The 20,128-nt window shown below is 40.7% G+C and overlaps 1 long non-coding RNA gene across 3 annotated transcripts in view; it reads right to left on the bottom strand.

Moving 5' to 3' along the window:
* LOC102155707 overlaps positions 1–19,052 on the bottom strand; it is a 51,592-nt gene extending 32,540 nt beyond the window's left edge. Inside the window, exons 1-3 of one of the 3 annotated variants that reach the window (XR_005362032.1) lie at positions 14,718–14,886; positions 4,571–4,682; positions 99–253 (exon numbers count right to left, since the gene is read on the bottom strand). This is a non-coding gene — a long non-coding RNA (uncharacterized LOC102155707). Of the gene's footprint in view, positions 1–98; positions 254–4,570; positions 4,683–14,717; positions 14,887–18,955 lie in introns of those variants that run through there. The other 2 variants (XR_005362033.1, XR_005362031.1) reach the window with 2 other exon arrangements.
* Positions 19,053–20,128: the final 1,076 nt, after the last annotated feature.

The following is a 20,128-nucleotide window of genomic DNA, read 5'->3' on the forward strand; positions in this document are numbered from 1 at the left end:
GTATGATTGGAGTCTGGTCATTGGATAACAGGTGAATAGGACGAGGGGCTGAAGAGGATGGCAGGCAATGTTTGGGAATCCGTTATCTGTAATCCTACCTGGCCTGTTTCCTCATAGCTCATTGACAGTGTTGACCACTCACAGAGCAGGGCACAGTGCTGAGCATGCTGGGTGGTATTCCAGTGACAACAAAAGACATGGAAGGCTCTATTCACAAGGACTTAAACATCTGATGGGGGAGAGGAGATAGGACCTAGGAACAAATATAATGATTACATGGAGACAGATAGAAAGGGGATAGACATTCCTCAGCAGCCATTATAGGCACATTGTCTCACAATGATGCAGGCCCTTAGATCAATTTTGGAGATTGACCCAGATTTCGCAGGAGTCTGAAACCACTCTGCTCTGTTTGAAGCTCTCATTACCATTTCTGTTCACATATTGCTTCCAGTGGTTTCCTCTGGGAATCACTTGAGAGCACATTCCCTCTAGAGACTAGCTAGAGACATCACGGAAAGTCACTCTATAGGTAGATGGCAGACCAGGACCCAGTAGCAGGGGACCTGGGATAAGGCTGACTCAAGAGGGAGCAAAGTGCCTGACCCCTCTAAACTTCCATTCTTAAATCAAGCCACTCATGCAACTGACCTCACGTCTGAGGGCTTGTTTTCGCTTGCTTGCCTGTTTCTGCTGTGGAAGGAAACAGGTGCTGTGAAAGATAAGTTATAGGAGAACACTACTGCCTTACTCTGATTAACTGGGAAAAGACACAGAAGATTTGCTTCTTCTAGAAGTTAAAGCTGTAAAGAGCGGGTTCGGAGTTTCTCAACCTGGGTGCTATTGGTCATGGCCTGAATAATTCTTTCTTATGAGGGGCTGACCTGTGCCTTGTAGGATGTTTAGCAGCATCCCTGGCCTCTACTGACCAGCCCCCACCTCCAGCTGTGACCATCTAAACTGTCTCCAGATGCTTTCAAATGTCCCCTGGAGGCAAAAATCACCTGCAGTTGAGAGTCACTGCTACTTATGAAAGGAGTTGGATCCCAGGCAGCCTGACACTTGCTCAGGAAAGGGCTGGATTTCCAAAATGGAAACAGAATCATGGGAGGGTCAGCGGCAGACATGGGGTTTGGGGAGGCTTAAATCCGAATGACGTGTGGTGCTTTCTCAAGAAAAAACTTTCGGAGGATTTCCAGTGTTGATGTAAATTGCTTTTATAAGATTGTTAGTTGAATGTGTATAAACATGAAACTGGGCATACATCCCATACATAGGCTTGTAACTTCTACAATTGCTATATCAAGACAAATTCATGATTTTGACAGACCAAATATGAGACCAGCAAATTTAACCTATTAATTTAATGAGACAGATGGCATGATTTTGTGGTTACTTGCTTGGTTACTCAGGGGTCTAGGCCTTTCTTTGGGTCAGGCATTGTCCCATGACTCAAATCTCACACAACATGGTCCCTTCCAACTGTGAAAACTTGGGTTGTGAGCCTTTCATGAGGTCACTTGGTGAAGGAAAACTTGACTCATGAAGGTCACCTGTGTTTTCTTCTTAGCAGTCAAGACAAAATAGTACATCTGGCTCCCACATGGTCAGAAGCCCAGAGTGATGTGGACACTGTAAGCTCTAAGTTGGACCTATGGAGGACCTAGATGATGCTCACATTTTTCAGATGCTCCTCAAAATGAAAAGAATTTCTTATAAAAAAATTTTAAGTTCCCACAGAGAACTCCCAAGAATATACTAGGAGACTCTCAGAGGAGTTCTAATTGGGTCTGATCCTCTTTCCAGATGAGGAATGAGGCCCGGAGAATTGCCCGGGGAAACAGCTGCTAAGGGTCAGGGCTGACTGGAAGGGAGCCTCTGCGCTGGCGGCCAGCGCTCCCTCATCCTCTGACCTCTTGTCCCAGCAGGCATTACAGAATTCTCACGTGGAACTCTGTAGAAGGTTTGGCTTACTGTTTTAAACGTTCATTCAACTGAACTGAATACTTCACATTCACTTTTTTAAGGGTGCTAAATTGAACTCAAGAGTTTGTTTTCAAAAATCTGATCTTTTAGCATTTAATAGTATGGTTAGAAAGCATTTTGCATGCACATGTGGGTGTGAGCTATAACCTACATACATAAAAGTGCATTAAACATCAATATCCAATTCAGTGAACAGGACAAAGTGAAAACCCACAGAACCAAAGCCAGGTGAAGAAAGAGAACACTTCTAGTGTGCAGCATTCTTGGTCACAATCCTTCCCTTCCTCTAAAAATAACTGTTATTTTGACTTTTTTTTTTTAAGATTTTATTTATTTTTTCATGAGAGATACAGAGAGAGTCAGAGACATGGGCAGAGGGAAAAACAGGCTCCATGCAGGGAGCCCGATGTGGGACTCGATTCTGGGACCCCAGGATCATGACCCAAGCTAAAGGCAGACACTCAACCACTGAGTCATCCAGGTGCCCCTTGACTTTTGTTATAGTGATTTTCTTAAACAAGAGAATTTAGTTTTGCCTGTTTATGAGCCTTCTATCAATGAACCCTCACTCTATTTGTTTCTTGATGTTTGTGAAATTCATCCACACTATTGCAGGTGAATCTAGCTCTTTTTCTTTTTTTTTTTTTTAAGATTTTTACGGATTAATTTGAGAGAGAGAGTATGAGCAGGGTGGAAGGGAGGGGTAGAGGGAGAAGCAGACCCCCACTGAGCAGGGAGCCTGATGTGGGACTCGATCCCAGAACCCTGAGATCACGACCTGAGCTAAAGATAGATGCTTAACCACCTGAGCAACCCAGGTGCCCTAGCTCTTATCCTTCCTATGTTTGGTAGACATTTGGGGTGTTTCCAGCTTGGGACTATTATGAGCAATGTCTCTATAGACATTTTTTTGTACATACCCTCGTGCATAGGGCATTTTTCCATGGTGGCATTTCTTCAACTGTGAGGGAAGTGTGTGAATCTTTGACCTCAGCTGGTAATGGCAGCTACCTTCCAAAGTCTTCAATGCCAACTGTCCCCTGGCAGTCCCTCTCAATTTTCTCCATTCTTATTAGCACTGGCTCTTCACAGATTTTTAAATTTAACCGGTCAGGGATATCTCATGGGTTTAACTGGCATTTCCCTGATTACTAACGACACGAAATATCTCTGCCACACTTACTGGCCACATAAATTTCCTCTTATGTTATTGTGTGCCTGTTCTAGACTTTTGCCATCTTTCTATTGTCAAATTAAATTTTCTTATTGTTTTAAACTTTTTTGAAAAAGATTTTATGTATTTATTTGAGAAAGAGAGAGAGAGCGCGCAAGTCAGCAGGGGGCTGGTGCAGAGGGAGAGGGAGAAACAGGCTCCCTGCTGAGCAGGGAACCCAGCATGGAGGCTCGATCCCAGGACCCTGAGATCATGACCTGAGCTGAAGGCAGGTGCTTAACTGACTAAGCCACCCAAGTGCCCCAAATTTAAATTTTTTAAACAAATCTTACCTTTATCAAAACTACATTTGACAGAAATTACGTTACTTGGACCTATCTTCCAAGGTACTTCTCACCTGAGAGCTGTCTATAGTTATGGGCAAACTGTCTAAGATCTGTGAGCTTAGAAGTCATTGTTTCTCAACCCTAAATCATTGAAAAGCTAACAACAGGGGTGCACAGAAAAATAGCTATCCAAATCTTTTTTCTTGTATCCATTTTCCAAATCTATTGAATTTTGCCCTCTCTTGGTTCCCCATATTTTCATAGAGAACAAACATTCCCTGATATATCACAGTCCTTTGTTAAGATCATCAAGCGTAGACAAGGTCATCGTTCTATTCTGTATTTCTCAGTGCTGTGTGTTGAATGCATTGTTATGAGTTAGCTAAATGTCAGTAATAAAGTGGTGCCTCTATTCTATTTACAACCTTTGAAGCGGAGATAATATCAAGTAAAAAAATATATATATAGCTCTAATAGCCATACATATCTAATAAAAAAATAATCAGCTCATCCAAGTCTGAGCTCTAGCTTTTGCTCACCTTATCTTCTTTAGACATTTAGGTATGAGCTCATTGGCAAAGACTTAAGCTCATACAATCTACCATTAAATAAATTATTCAGTAATCTGTGATGTCCTTGTAACATGAGAATCCCCTATTAAAAAAAGAAATAGCTACACTGCTCACAGAGGCATGTGCCTACCATTTATAGTCTTTGCTTTGCTAGCAAACCCAATTAGGACTCCCTGGTAATTTACAGAATTGATGTTTGTTGCAGGGTTTTACATGCATATGTGTGGGTGTGTGATACACACACATACACACCCGGAGGACCACAGAGAAAGCCCAGGCAGGTGTGGGTTATTTGTTAGAGCTGTCTCATTTTCCCCTTAACACATTCGACACTCAAATAAGGACAAAGCATCTCCCAGTCACCCACAGATTCAATGATATGTATTCCTGACAGTATCCAGGCAACTGGGGCTCTACTTTTTTCAAAGTAAACATTTTACTCTTCTGCTAAAAATGTCCAGTTTCTCTTCCAGACAAATAGGAGCCTGGAACACTGAGCCTCCCCCTCTTACCTCTTTCTTCTCCTGGAGTGCAGTCTGATGGCCTGATAGCTGGAGCAGACAAGAGTTGCACAGAGTTGAGGAATCAAGGAGGCAACCTCAGTGGATTCTCATTTTGAAAGCCCTGGAAGACAAAGAGCCAGGTGTCTATTTTTCATAGTTGAATTTTTTGATTAGAAGAATATTTTATGGGGGTGCCTGGGTGGCACTGTCAGTTAAGCCTTGGACTCTTGGTTTAGTTCAAGTCATGATCTCAGGGTTGTGAGATGAAGCCCTGTGTCGGGCTCAGGCTCAGTGCAGAGTCTGCTTAGGACATTTTTTTCCTCTGCCCCTCCCCCTGCCCTGTGCTTGCTTGTGTGTGCACGCACTCCCTTTTTCTCCTCTAAAATAAATAAATAAAATCTTTTAAAAAAGAAAAATAAAAAAATATTTTATAAATACAGAAACATGGGCGCCTGAATGGCTCAGTCAGTTAAGCATCAGCCTTCGGTTCCCATCATGATCCCAGGGTCTTATGATCAGGCCCCAACATCCCTGCTCAGCAGGGAGCCTACTTCTCCCTCTGCCTCTGGTCCATTCCTCCACTTGTGTTCACTGTCTCTCTCTTCTCTCAAATAAGTAAATAAAACATTTTTTTTCAAAAATAGGCCCATGAGGGCCAGAATAGTCATTATTCACATAGTATATGTTATTTAAATTTTGAGTTGACAATTACTAAAAAGGTCTCAATATTGTGCATCAAGTCATATCTCAGAAGCAGGCATTGATAGAATTCTTGGCCTATTGAAAAAAAAGTGTGACCAAATGAGTGAAATGAAATCATGTGAAATACTATTTGAAATTTTTCAACACTTCACATAATCCCTCAGTAGTAAATAAGCTTCTGAAAAATAAAAATATATGAAAGCTGTGCAAATAATCAATAACAATTGAAAGAATATTAAAATAGATTTTTTAAAAATTAAATCACCACAATGAGATTTCACTGTATACCTATTAGAATGGCTAAAATTAAATATAAATTTAATATATATTAATATATATTAATTTTATATTAATTTATAATATATAATATATTAATTATATATATAATGATAATATCAATCGTTGGCAAGGATGCAAAGAAACTAGATCACTTATGCATTGCTGATGGGTACAGTCACTCTGGAGAACATTTGGTAGTTTCTTATAAATCTAAACATGTAATTACCACATGACCCAACAACTGCACTCTTGGGCATTTATCCCAGAGAAATAAAAACATAGGTTTTATGTTCACACAAAGGCCTGAATATGGATGTTCATAGCAGCTTTATTTAGAATAGTCCCAAACCAGAAACAACCCAGATATCCTGAATATCCCAGATATCCAGTGGGTAAATGGGTAAATCAAGTGAGGGTACATCTATACCCTGTAATACTACTCAGGTACAAAGGAACCAACTATTGATATGTACAGAAAACATTGGATGGATCTCAAGGGAATTAGGCTGAGTGAAAAAAAAAAGCCAATCCCAAAAGGTTACATATGCTATGAGTTCATTTATAAAACATTCTTGAAAACAACAAAATTACAGCAATGGGGAACAGATGAGTGGTTAGACTGGAGAATTGAGGAGGGGGGGAAGAGGGAGGTGGGTAGTGTTATACAAAAGTAACACAAGAGATGGTGATTGATATGCAAGCTTCCACATGTCATAAAATAGCATAGAAGTAAAATGTGCACACACGAATGCGTACATGTAAAACAGAGGCCACCTGAGTAAGATCTGATTGTACCCATGTCAAGATCCCGATTGACATTTGTCCTACAGTTTTACGAGATGTTATCATTGGGTGGAAACCAGATAAAAAATGCGTGTGGTATCGCCCTATATTATTTCTTACCACTGCATGTGAATCTTTAACTACCTCTAAATAAAGTGTTTAAATGTTTAAAATTTAATGAAACCTGATATTCTTATGATAGACATCTGTTAATCTTGTTGCACAGAGAAAGAATCTAGGTGTGAAACTAAAGGAAGACCCATGGAGAAGTCTGAGAAAAAATTCAAAGCAGAGGACAACAGCAGAGGCTAGAGCTATTCCTGCAAGTGTGTGTGTGTGTGTGTGTGTGTGTGCAATGCATGCGTGTGAAAAAAGGTATCAGCAGAGGTTATTTTTGGGGTGTCAGGGCGGAGTGGGAGAGGGAGTTCTTAGCAATGGGGTCTGCTGTGTGCTAGTGAGGAGGCTTCCAGAGGCAGAGGAGGGGACAGGGGCCAGCTTCCTATGGGGTCAAGTCCAACCATGAGTTTAACTTCAGTAACCCTAACATATACCATTAGATGAACCTAGAATTACTCCACTTGCTGGAACCAAATCCTTTTCCCCCCATTCCCTTTCTTTGTGATGGATTTAAACCACAGGGAACAGTGGATTATCTTTGGGTGGCTCTGAATGGGGCTGTATTAGTCACCACAGCTTCAATTGTGCTTCTGTTTGATTATCAAACTGCAATTCCATTGACACCGCCTCAGTGAGCGCATCCTCTGTGAGCACCGTGAAAAGGATTGTTGGTTACACTGAAAACCTGTTCTGAATTTGTAATTACAACATGACCTTATTGAGATCTCAACTAACTCAGCTTTAGGATAATCCCAGGTGAAGAAAAAGAATTGACAAAGAAAGAAAAGAAACAAATGAGTTGAGGCAGGTGCTGGGTTTGTCTGTTCCCTTAGACTCTGGGGAGACACAATGGAGTCCTACGAGCTGGGCTTAATCAGGGCCTCGCCCCGTCCAGAGCTGGATGTGAATGGAAAGGACTCATGCAAACTCACTGGTTGGAAAGGAGCTGGGAGTCCAGGAGACTGGTGATAAGCAAAATGTATTTAGGGTTCTGTTCAAAATCACAGCTCTCAGTCCTGATTTCTTAATGGCATTTTACCCCCTTTATTTTACTAGTCACTTCATCCCACTCCAGAAGGCAAACAAGTTCTACAGTGTTTTTCTTAATGGCTTGATGTCTCATGATCTATTTATCTTGTTTCATTTGCTGTCTTTTGGGTGCTCCTTGTCCTCTACTTAAAGGAGCTCAATGCACTTTATTTTGCATCTTACTGGCATCTACCAGGTATTTTCAGCTGAAACAGTGAGGTCTACTCTTTGTCACTTCTCTTAGTGGCCCACCAGAGTCAGGTGGTTTGGAGTAAATAATGGAAAAAAGGATGATTATAGGGGCCAGACAAATCTGTACCTGCTAGCTATATGGACCTCATCAGGTTATTCAACTTCCCTGAATCTGTATGGCAAAGTGGCTAAAGGTAAGGTTTCAGAGGTAGCCACATGAATGGAATCTGGGCACCATTCCATACTGCCTGGGAGATCCTGAGCCCATTACTGAGCTTCTCAAAACCTCAGTTTCTTCACCTGTTAAATGCACGTGGCAGAGACAATTAATTCCCCTCTTCCCTTAGCAATAAACCCTTAGTTTTTAGATGGACACATGGCTTCCTAAATAAAGATTGTATTTTTCAAATTCCCATGTAAATTCCCAACCCATGTAGGCATGGCTGTGTTCTGAAATATCATGTGGAATTCCTGAGATGTGTCTTTAAAGGAAAGGTGTGTGTACTTTTTTACCTTGTCCTCCGTCTTGCTTCTTGGAATGCAGATATGATAGCTGGAGCTCAAGCAGTTATCTTAGATCATGAGGATGAGGGCCACACTCTAGGGATGACAGGGTTGAAAGCTAAAAACAAAGCTGCTGTCCCTAAACATTTTAAGCGTTTGAACTTACTTTTAAATTTTAGTGTGAGAAAACAAAACTTACATATTTCAGCCACTATGACTTCAAGTTTTTTGTCACATGTGGATGACTCTAATCCTAATGATATAATAGGGTTTGTAAAAAGTGGAGTAAAGACCACTAAAAACTCCTTTATAAAAGTGAAATGATCAAAATCAACTTTTTCAAAACTCTGGAAATTAACAAAATAATTTTTTGGTTAGCCTATTTATCTAATCCATAGACATTAATTTTTAAAAAACCCACTGAATTTCAGCAAGAACAGCAAATGTTGTGGCATTGTATTTTATTTTATTTATTTATTTATTTTTATGTTGTGGCATTTTAATGTGCCCTCCCTCCAGCTCTATGGTGGCTTTGAAAACCAACTGCCTTCCAATTGTGGTGAGCACTACAAACCTGCCAGCCACTGGAGGGGACAAAACAGGGTGGAATACCTTCAAAACCTCATTCCCAGATATCTGTCATTATTTGATCTGTCTGGCGATTTCCTGAAAGACCCCATTGACAAGACTATCTTTATTTGGCCTATCTTGGAAATCACCCAGTGTGGAAAGCCTTTTACCCTGGTATGTTTGTTGACAACAACAGAGACAATTACGTAACTTTACTGCCTGAGGTGGTGGATAACAGTAGGGGTAAAGAGTAGGCTAACCAAAAAGTTTAAAAAGAAAATCTGTAGAATGAAATGTTTATAGTGGCTTTGAAAAACTCTAACACATCCTTGGAATCTTCAAGTTCATATGCATATGTAGGGTTGTGTGAAGATGTTTAGGAAAGATCTATAAGTCTTCACCTCTAGCTAACCTTGAGGCTCTGAAAAAACAGGAACTAAAGGCTAAAGGAGGGTTGTTAACTGCCTGGCTTAGTGTTGAAGGCATGTTCCAACACTCACAAAGAATCTTTGGCAAAGACTGAGAGACTTATTTGGCATTAAAAAAAAAAATCTCTGTCCAATCATTAGCTGACCAATAAGCTAAGTAAGTAGAGAATTCAGTGGCTATACATAACAAAACATAGTCCAGAAAAGCCAATAAACAAACAAGCAACAACAAACAGCAAAACAAACCCTCTGGAGGATGAAAAATCTGATTTTCAGGATTGCCACATTACTTAAGATGTCTAGTTTTCAACCAAAGTTTTCCAGACCAGTAAATAAATAAGAAAGTATGGCACATAGACAGGGAAAAAGTAACCAATAAAAACTGTTCCTGAAACAGCCCAGAATTGTACTACTAAATGAAGACTTTATTATATATTTTTATTATATATTTTTTAACGATTTTATTTATTTATTCATGAGAGACAGAGAGAGAGAGAGAGAGAGAGAGAGAGAGAGACAGGCTCCATGCAGGGATCCCGATGTGGGACTCGATCCTGGAACTCCAGGATCAAGCCCTGGACCAAAGGTGGCACTAAACCACTGAGCCACCCAGGGATCCCTAAATAAAGACTTTAAATCAGCTATTTTAAATATATTCAAAGAACTAAAAGAAACCATGGCTAAAGAACTAAAGTACAAGAATTTTTAAAAAGCCTTATTTGTTTTAGAGGAGAGAATGTGAGTGAGTTGGGGGACGGAGAGGGGGAAGGAAAATCTTAAGTAGACTCTGCACTGAGTGCAAAGCTCAACACAGGATTTGATCTTATGACGCTGAGGTCATGACTTGAGCTGAAACCAAGAGTTGAGTGCTTAACTGATTGCAACATCCAGGCACCCTGAAAAGTATAAGAATTATATATCACCAGCTGGAGAATATTAATAAGATATAAATAATTTTTAAAAAGAAGCAAATAAAAATTCTGGTTTTGAAATAAAAAATTCAGTAAGGGATCTCAACAGGAAATGTGAGCAGCTAGAAGAAAATATTAGTTAACTTGAACTAAAATTTTACAGTCTCAGGAACAGAAAAAAAAAAAATGAGAAAAGTGAACAGAACATTAGAGACTTGTGTGACACCATCAAGAGTACAACATACACATAATTAGAGTTCCAGAAGAAAAAGAGAGAAAGGGCAAAGACTATTTGAAGACATAATGGCTGAAAACTTTCCAAATATGATGAAATACATTAACCTATACATCCGAGAAGCTCAACAAACTTCAAGTACCTTAATCATATCAAAATCAAACTGTCAAAGAAATAGCAAGTGTTGGCGAGAATGTGAAGAAAAGGAGCATTCATGCACTGTTGGTAGGAATGTAAACTGGTGTAGCCACTACGGAAAACAATATGGAGGCTCCTCAAAAAATTAAAAATAGGATTACCATATGATCCAGCAATTCCACTTCAGGGTATTTATCTGAAGAAAACAAAAACACTAATTTGAAAAGGTATATGCACCCCCATGTTCATTGCAGCATTATTTACAATAGCTAAGATATGTAAACAATCTAAGTGTCCATCAGTGGATTGATCCATAAATGTAATACATGCACACACACACACACACACACACACACATCCTGTAATACTAATCGGCCATTTGCAGGGGTGGTGGGGTATGAGGCTGGTACACTGGGTGAAGATGGTCAAAAGATATAGAAAAAGGGGCCACCTGTGTAGTTCAGTGGTTGAGCATTTGCCTTCAGCTCCCGGTGTGATCCCGGGGTCTGGGATCAAGTCCTGCATTGGGCTCCTTGTGGGGAGCCTGCTTCTCCCTCTATCTATGTCTCTGCCTCTTTCTCTCTCTCTCTCTCTCTCTCTCTGTGTCTCTCATGAACAAATAAACAAAATCTTTTAAAAGAGATAAAGAAAAGGTACAAACTTCCAGCTATAAAATAAATATGGTGATATAATGTATACCATGGTGACAAAAGTTAATAATACTGTATTGCATATTTGAAAGTTGCTAAGAGTAAATTTTTAATGTCCTCATTATAAGAAAAAATTTTTTGTAACAGTATCTGATTACAGATATTAACTAGATTTATTGTGATGATCACTTCACAACGTATACAAATATCAATCATTAGATTGTATACCTGAAATTAATGTAATAGGTTTTGATTTAAAGATTTTATTTATTTATTCATGAGAGACACAGAGAGGCAGAGGGAGAAGCAGGCTCCCTGTAGGGAGCCTAATGCGGGACTCAATCCCAGGACCCCAAATCACAACCTAAGCCAAAGGCAGACGCTCAACCACTGAGCCACCCCGCTGCCCCCTAATATAATGTTATATGTCAATTATACCTCAATAAAAATAATAATGTGACATGAATGAGAATAGTATTACAACCCTTTGAGCATGAGTTTTCATTTTTTTAAAAGATTTTATTTATTTATTCATACAGACACAGAGAGAGAATGAGAGGCAGAGGGATAAGCAGGCTCCATGGAGAGAACCTGACGTGGGACGCGATCCAGGGTCTCCAGGATCATGCCCTGGGCTGCAGACGGCACTAAACCACTGCGCCACCGGGACTGCCCAAGCATGAGTTTTCAAAAAAAACTATAGTAGTATTAATTGAGATTCCTGTTATTGGGGTTTACATACATTTGCCTATTTAATCCTTACAAGAAATCTACTATATATGCATTAGTTACTGTCAAAAAACCAGAAATAACAACATCATTAAAATAGTAAAAGCTAAATTAGTAAGAGTTTATTGTGCATATAAAAAACAGTTTGCAAACTGGGAGCTCTCAAATCAATGGTAGAATGGGGCTCAGAGGATTATTTTAGAACAGCTTATATGGTGAAAATAGAAGACTCTTTTTTTATAATAGTTTGTTATAGCACTAGAGTTTTCCTACAGATGGGGGCTTGATTAAAAGTGGTTAACTTATGCCAATTTGGGGGAACAGTTTTCATTTGTAATTTTCAGAGGCATAAAAACCAAACCAAACCAACCAAGTTATCAAAAGCCAAAAGCAAAATGAAAATAGCAAGAGAGAAGCAACTCCACATACAAATGATCCTCAATAAGATTAACACTTAAACACTCCAATTAAAAGGCAGATATTGGCAGAATGGATAAAAATAAACAAACCTGATACAACAGTATGCTTTCTATAAGAGATATACTTTAGATCCAAAGACACAACTAGGTTGCAAGTAAAACCATGAAAAGAAATATATCATGTAAACAGAAACCAAAGGCAAGCTAGAATAACTATACTAATCTCAGACAAAATATATACTAATTAATTTTACTATATTATACCAGCAAATGACAAAAATAATTGCTAGATATTTATTTATAAATATCTATGCACTTATTAACAGAGTCTCAAAATACAAGCCAAATGACAGAATTGAAAGAAATAGATAATTCTGCAAAAATTGGTGGAGACTTCAATGCCTCACTTTCAATAATGAATACAAAAACTAAACAGAAGTTCGACAAGGAAATCGAAGACTTGAATAACACCATAAGCCAACTAGACATAACATATCCATAGAATACTTCACCTAACAACACCAAAATAGATATTCTTTAAATGCCCATGGATCTTTCCTCAGGATAGATCATATGCCTCATCATAAAACAAGTCTCAATAACTTTTAAAATATTAAAATCATAGAAAGTATATTCTTCAACCACAAGGGAGTGAAATTAGAAACCAATAACAGAGGGGAACTTAGGAAATTTACAAGTACATTAGAAGTTACACAACACATTCCTACATAACCAATGGGTCAAAAAAATAATAAGGTATATTAGAATAAAAACTGATGTGAATGAAAATAAAACATGACATTCCTAATCTTGTGGGATGCAGCAGAAACAGTGCTTAGAAGCTGTGAATGCCTATATTAAAAAAGAAGAAAGATCTCAAATCAATTCCACCTAAAGAAATTAGGAAAGAAGAGCAAACTAAATCCAAAGCAAGAAGGAAGAAGGCAATGAATATTAGAGTGAAAATAAATGAAATAAAGAGTAAAATAGTAATAATCAAGAAAACAAAAAGTTGGATCTTTGAAAAAAAAATTAACAAACTTTTAGCTACATCGATCAAGAAAAAAGAGAGTAAGTTCAGATTATTAAAATCAGGGATGACAGAGGAATTACACGGACCTCACAGGATTAAAAAGAGAATAAGAGAGTATAAAAGAGAAGAGCATAAAAGAATACTATGAACAAATGTATTTCAAAAAATTAGATCACCTAGGTGAAAAGGACAAATTTCTAGAAAGACACAAACTGCCAAAACTGACTTAAGGTGAAATAGAAAATCTGACTAGACTTAAGACAAGAGACTCAATTAGTAATAGAAATTTTCCAAGAACAAGCCCTAAGCCAGGTGGCTTCGCTGATGAATTCTACTAAATGTTTATGAGGGATTGTGTTAATTCTTCTATAAACTCTTTCAAAAAACACAAGAGGAGGGAATACTTCCTAACTCATTCTAAGAGGATTTTGATACCAAAAACTAGACAAAGACATTGCAAGAAAAAATTCTCAACAAAACACCAGCAAATGGAATCCAGCAACATATAAAAAAAGTATTAAAGTATATTATAAACTAAAGTGATATAATAAATGCATCAGGACAGTATGTAGGAAATACTCCATAAACGTTCATTTTTTTCCTGTTTTCCCGTGATGAATGTGACAGAAATTACTATTGTTACCAATCTGGTCTCCCTCTTCTGTGTATAATCAATCTTCATTATTTGTTGATTCTACATTTGAAAATTTGCCTACTTGCTAAAATTTATTTGTACAAAAAACATTCATTTGTACACTCCAAATCAATATTCACACTGCTTTCATGGCCATTCATGGACATATGCAGAGTGGGGATATATTTGATTTGTCTGACACACACATTCCCAGTTGAGGTAAAACAAAAGTGGTGTTTTGCCTTCTTGTTTCAGCTCTTATACAAAGAACAGGCTTCTAGTTAGACATTTTTTCACATTTTTGAACTTTTTACTGGTGATTTCATGTTTAAATGGCCCCCAAGTGTAATGTTGAGATGGTGTCTGGTGTTCCTAAGCACAGGCTGTGATGTGTCATATGGAGAAAAAGCGTGTTAGATAAACCTCATTTAGGCATGAATTACAGTGCCATTTGCCACGAGTTCAGTGCTAATGAGTAAGCAATAAATATTAAATAAGATGTCATCAAATAGGTACACACATAAAACCAGGTTATGTATTGATCAGTTGATGAAAATGCTGTATCTAGAGACTCATAGGAACCTAACCCTGTATTTCCCCTGTGAGCAAAGTCTCAGTATTCTCTAATTCAACGTTTGCAATGACTTTATAGAACATAACTGCCAGCTGCCACAAATAAAATGAACAGACTGTACATGTACCCTGCTCTAATAGATTAAAACTCGTGGCTACAATATCTACAACTCCTTCCATCAAGAGACTATTTCCCCACACTTTGGATCTGGGCTGACCTTGTAACTGACCTTGACCAACAAAATGCGGCAGAAGTGTTGTGTAGGTTCTGGAGCTTAGGCTTAAAAGATCCTGTAGCTCTTGCCTTTGTGCTCTTGGGACACCGTCCTGAGACTTTCATGTAAGAAAGTCCGCTGAGCCTACTGGAGGATGAGAAGCCATGTGGCAAAGAATCAAGGTACCCCAGCCAACAGCCAGGATCAACCCCAGACACGTGAATCTAGGACATTCCAGCCCAGCTGATCCTCTGGCCAAAAACAGTTGTGTAAGTGAACCCAGGCAAAACCAGCAAAGGAGTTGCCTAGCTTACTCACAGAATTGCAAGAAATAATAAACTATGTTGGTAAAAACATAAGTTTGGGGTGGTTTATTACACCAGGAACCAGTAAATGATTATACCTGTCTGCTTAGAATTCAGGGTGGCCATGGGGCTTGTTTTTGCAAATGAAATGTGACACATGTCACTTCCAGGTGGAAGCACTGATTTGCTGTTCTTTGCTCTTTCCCCATCCTGGCAATTGGGGAAGTATGTATTGACAAGTAAAAGCAGTAAGATTAATTGGAATGCTGAATTACTACATGAGGAGAGTTGCCCTAGATAACTGCTCAAACCTACAGCAGATACGGCGTGAGGTATATAAACTGCAATTGCATAAATTCTAAGATTTGAAGATCTGTTTTCCACCATACCATCTCGAGCTGGTCTGATGAATACAATTGGCATAGCAGGCCTAGGGGTTTAAACAGATATGCTCTATGCAAGATATTTCCCCACCTGTCCAAGCAAGAATCTCTAGATCCAAACAAGAAAAGGAATTTAGACAGCTCAATTTAAAGATGGCTTTTCAGGATTAATTTCAAATATTAATCAACCTCTTTGAATCTTACCAGTTAATTGTACAAAAGATATTCCTGGACCACTCTGGTGCTATTCTGATAGTCCTTTGGAGAACAAAGAGGTGATTCTGAACCAGGTCAGTAGATAGAGCATGCAGAGGAGAACAGAACACCAGGCAGCTAACCTTGCTGTCATTGCTGAGCTGTGTCCCATTATCACAGTCAAGTTCACCTTACAGCTCAACTAGCTTGCAACAATTTTCTCATGTGTCAAGTGAAATGAGAAAATGTGCCCTGAAATCCACATGGTAGCTGATAAAAAAAACAATGGTCCTTAAAAACAGATACGTTATTGTCATTCAAGACCTAGTCACCTTCCCTGCCTTTGATTTGTAAATGTCTGACATATGCATATATGTGAATATGGATAAATATTTGCGTCTTCATTTTTATTTTTTAAAGATTTATTTATTTATTTATTTATTTATTTATTTATTTATTTATTCATGATAGACGTGTAGAGAGAGAGAGAGAGGCAGAGACACAGGAGGAGGGAGAAGCAGGCTCCATTCAAGGAGCCGGACGCGGGACTGGATTCCGGGACTCCAGACGCGGGACTCGATCCCGGGACTCCAGGATCGCGCCCTGGGCCAAAGGCAGGCGCTAAACCACTGAGCCACCCAGGGATCCTCCTGCGTCTTCATTTTTAAAAACACATACACCAAAAACCTAGTTACCTCTAAGGTGGGGCCCTGTGTGGAGGCTGACACTAGTAAATTTTGCAAACTGTAGCAGTGCTATGGACTGTGAACCTCCTGCCCCCAAATTCATAGCTAAATCCTAATGCCCCATGTGATAGTATTAGGAAGGGGAGCCTCTGGGAGGGGATTAGGTCATGAGGGCAGAGCCCCTGTGACTGGCGTTAGTGCCCCTATAATAAGAGGAGCCTACGGAGCTCCCTAACCCCTTCCACAAACTTCTGTTTCTGACCTGGAAGAGGCCCTCACTCGAGCATGCTGGCATCCTGACCTCAGACTTTCAGTCTCCAGAACTGTAAGAAATAAATTTCTGTTGTTTATAAGCCACCCAGTCTGTGGCATTTTGTTATAACAGCTGAAAGGACCAGGACAAATGCTTGGTGTGTTTCTGCGCAAAACGCCCTTAGCTTAACAAGGAGGGGCTCCACCAACAAACAAGGAAGCCCTTTGCTGCTGAGAAGGTATGTGTGGGCTTAGGTCTGGCCATCCAACATGGAGACAGAAGATACATTTGCATGTGTGGTAGAATGGGGTTGGGGAGGTGAAATGGTGGCTGGCAAATTTTGGACACATTCTAACGATGAAGGCTGTTGTTCCATATTGTGGGCAGTGTGGCTGCTTCTTCAGATTGGTGTCAATCAACATTAGAACTTGTCCCACTGGTGGGTGGAGGATGAGGGAGCGGGAGGTGGGAGGATGGAGAACCTGGGTGGCTCAGTCAGTTGAGCATCTGACTCTTGATTTTGGCTCAGGTCATGATCTCAGGTCATGGGATTGAGCCCCGTGTCAGGCTTTGCACTCAGTGGGGAGTCTGTTTAAGATTCTCTCTCCCTCTCCCTCTCCTCTGTCCCTCCCTCAATGCTGTCTCTCTTCTCAAATAAATAAATCTTAAAAAAAAAAAAAAAAGAACTTACGCCCCTGGAAAAACTTATGCCCCTGGTACTTCTGACATTCCCCATATTCAGGAAGTGGGAGTTATTCACTATCTTTCTGCAGAGCAGCAGTAGCTCTCTCCCATGGGCCCACCCCAGCCTCCGTAACAGTCATGCATTCTCCATGGCAGCTGGACTCGCCGCACCTTCCTTCCCCAGCTACTCCTTTTTCTACAGGTCTAGAGTCAAAGTTTGTGACACTGGCAAGGATTTGACTTGAGCCAAACCAGAAGTGGATTTAAAGTTGAGTTAAGGGGATCCCTGGGTGGCGCAGCGGTTTGGCGCCTGCCTTTGGCCCAGGGCGCGATCCTGGAGACTAGGGATCAAATCCCACGTCGGGCTCCCGGTGCATGGAGCCTGCTTCTCCCTCTGCCTATGTCTCTGCCTCTCTCTCTCTGTGTGTGACTATCATAATAAATAAAAAAATTTAAAAAAAATAAAGTTGAGTTAAAAGAGGAATTATTTGAAATTGATATAAAGGAGATTTATTTTATTTATTTATTTGAAAGAGAGAGGGCATGTGCATGAACAGAAGGGAGGGGCAGAGGGAGTGGGAGAAGCAGACTCCCTGCTGAGCAAGGAGGCCGAAGCAGGACTCGATTCCAGGAACCTGGGATCATGACCTGAGTCAAAGGCAGACATTTAACCGACTGAGCCACTCAGACACCCCTAAAGGATTCAGGGATGAACACTGATTCAGAGACCAATGCCTTGGTGATGTAGACTAGCATTTTGTGACCTGCATGTGACCAGGAGAATTTGGGCTGCCCCCGTTTTAATCTCATGCCCAACTAATGCCATCCCACTTCTGCGTGTGTGTGCGCGCGCACACACACACACACACACATACGCACACACATACTCAACTCCCAAAGCACCAATTAGTAACATAAATTGGAGGGAACTTTTCACAGGGAAATAAAAGGGGTAAATGGACAACAGGGAGCCACAGCCCATCCCCTTTGGCATCTCTGCTCTCTCTCAATTCCTTTTCTGCCCCTGCCCCCCTGCCCCACCCCTGTTCACTCCATCCCCCAGATCCCCTCTCAAAATACAACCGCCCTGTCCAGTCCCCTCAGAAGCACAGAAAGCATTAGAACAACAGCACCATAAAAGACCTCTAGTTATATAGTGTGGCCATCATGTCTCAGGGGATGGGGGTCAGCGTGAGCTCAGTACCCTCCACCCCAGGAGGAGCCCTGAAACATGAGGTTGAGTTGTGAGAGGCCCAGGCCTTTCTTCTGTTCTGAACTATGGGGCAGGTCTCCCTCAACCAGCTAGGAAACATGGGTCTTGCCTCCACTGAGCTAAAGGCAGGAGGCTGGCTTTGTTGATCCCTTGCGGCATATGGTTCTAGGACTGACGCTTGATGAGGTAAAGAAATCGTGTGACCCAGACCACACACACCTGGTGGAAACCAGGACACTCCCTGCAGCAAGGAGTTGCTGTGAAAATCAAGAACAAAGGGAATAAGGACAGGCCAAAACAAATGGCAGCAGTGTTTAACAGAAAATCCTTGGAATTAGAAGACACGATTTCTGGTTTTGCCTGTCTTGGGGCTTGCGTAAATCAGTCAGGTTTTCTGAACCTCTGCTTCTCCTACTGTAAAGGGGAGATGCCCTTTCTACTTTGTGGGGCTTATCAGGAAGCTAAAATGAGACAACACATAGGAAAAGATGGTAAGGGGGGAAAAAGGCTTAGCCACGAAACCCACAAACTGACCTGGGCTTCTTTCCAGCCTGAATGTGAAGGCTCTAGGACACAGTAAAACCAGCTTTTCTCATGCAAGCTGTTATGGCTCCTGACATGTTGGTACTTGTGGAAAGCTTACTCACTGTTTCAAAAGAAAGCTCCTTTTATTGTGAAATTGCGAAATTGTTGCCCTAGCAAACCATTAGAGCTCAAAGATCCTGGATAGGAACGTCAAAACTCTCCCTAAGAGAGTGCCAAGGAGAGGTTGTTTCGAGGGATGGATGAGCTTGAAGGAGCAGAGGGGTTGGCGGCCAGAACTGGAGGGAGACTTGCTAGAAACACAGCTGGGACCAAGGTCAGCAGGATTCCAGAAAGAAGCCAGCAGTATCTCAAGAGGGATGGTGGGTGGGGCTGTAGGAAGGCGGGGGCTGGGGTGGTGGGAATAACAGCCCTTCACCAGAGCACACCAGAGTTTTAAAAGAGCTTATACATTCATTACTTCACTGATTTCCCAAAAGGACCCTCTGTTGTATGTATTATGTTGACTCTCATGAAATTGTCACATCGTCTCACAAGGTTACACAGTAAGTATTGGAACATAGCAGAGAGATGAGATGGGGTGGCTTGTGTGGTGAGGATATCTGAATCCCACACTCCCCACCCACCGCACCGCCCCACACACAACTTCTCTAGAACTTTCCTTCTCTACCATATGTTACTAAAGTCAGATGTGAGTCTAGAGGAAGGCATAAGTTGTAAATGGCCTTTGGAGGTCTAATGGGGGTCACAGTTTTAGTGGGAAAAATGAAAGAATAGCTTCTTTTTTAAAATCCCTAACTCCATGTTTATCACCGAGCCAAGCTATGTGTGTGTCTCCCAGGACTGCTTGGTGGCACCTGTCGCTGGCCTTGGCTGCTGTTCCTCATACCCCTAGGTGAACACCAGGCTTCTGTATTGTTTTACCATGCTGAATACAAGGCCAAATCTGAATAAATGGGCTGTGGGACACGAGGTCTGGCTTCTCCAGTGACTACCCGGAGAGGCTAGGCTCTTAACTATGCCGAGTTAAAACACACTGGAGAATTCTGACCAGTAAAAGGAAATGGGAAAGAGCCAGCAGATCAGCGCCCTTTGCTTCCTCTCCCACTCTCGAATGTGGTGGATCCACTTGGCTTGTCTGGAAGATATGCTGTGTGACCAAGC

This window comes from Canis lupus, chromosome 7 (genome assembly GCF_011100685.1).
Source record: "Canis lupus familiaris isolate Mischka breed German Shepherd chromosome 7, alternate assembly UU_Cfam_GSD_1.0, whole genome shotgun sequence".
Lineage (NCBI taxonomy): Eukaryota > Metazoa > Chordata > Mammalia > Carnivora > Canidae > Canis > Canis lupus.